The sequence below is a fragment of the Megalopta genalis genome, chromosome 1 (genome assembly GCF_051020955.1).
Source record: "Megalopta genalis isolate 19385.01 chromosome 1, iyMegGena1_principal, whole genome shotgun sequence".
Classification (NCBI taxonomy): Eukaryota; Metazoa; Arthropoda; class Insecta; order Hymenoptera; family Halictidae; genus Megalopta; species Megalopta genalis.
In genome coordinates, this window is record NC_135013.1 from 14,319,794 (window position 1) to 14,320,592 (window position 799).

Below are 799 nucleotides of genomic sequence, written 5' to 3' on the forward strand. Positions count from 1 at the left end.
CAATAACCTGATGATGAATTGAAATTTTTCATATTTTTTGCAGTTATTTAAAAATTGTCGTAAACAAACCTAATCATAATGTGTCAAGGTTTTCGGCGGTTTGCAACCTCGTGTGTTCCACAGGCTCCTCTATTTAATAATAACAGCCCTTTTCGGGGCCACAAATTTATGCAAGCTGGAAAGTTCGTCCTTATTCGCTCCAGAAGTGATAATGTCGATGCCCGACTAAAATACAATTTTCTACGTAATCCAGACCCACAAACAACGTCTTATATTCCAAGTTTCGTTGTAGATTGCGGATCAAAATTTCTACTAGACGTTTTGGAATTGTTTCATATAGTTTCTTAATCTTTTCTGCCGGTAAATTGTTCCGATTTTCAATAATTCTTAACTATAATTCTCTAAACCTTTGAGTTTGAAAATTTTTTGAAGGTAATTACTAAATTAAATGTGTAGTCTTTCAAAGAGAATATGAATGCAAGTTTCAGTTTTGTTTCTTAAATTTTGGAAATCCTTCTCATGGAATAGAGCATTGATTGCTATCCGTCACAATTACACAAGTACTGGGATTGCTGAATTAACAAAATTTTGTAGATTTCTAAACTAGAAAGTATTATTTAAAATGTAGCTTATGGGTTTTCGGAAATTCTAATAATTGTAGAAATGGTCACCGTTTCAAGACGTTCGTAAATACGCTGGACTGTTGTAGGTTCGAGAATCGTACTGGGCGAAAAGTACAAGTTGAATATCGCGCCACGTGTTTCAAATAGAGCCACAGGCATACGAATGCGCGAGAAAA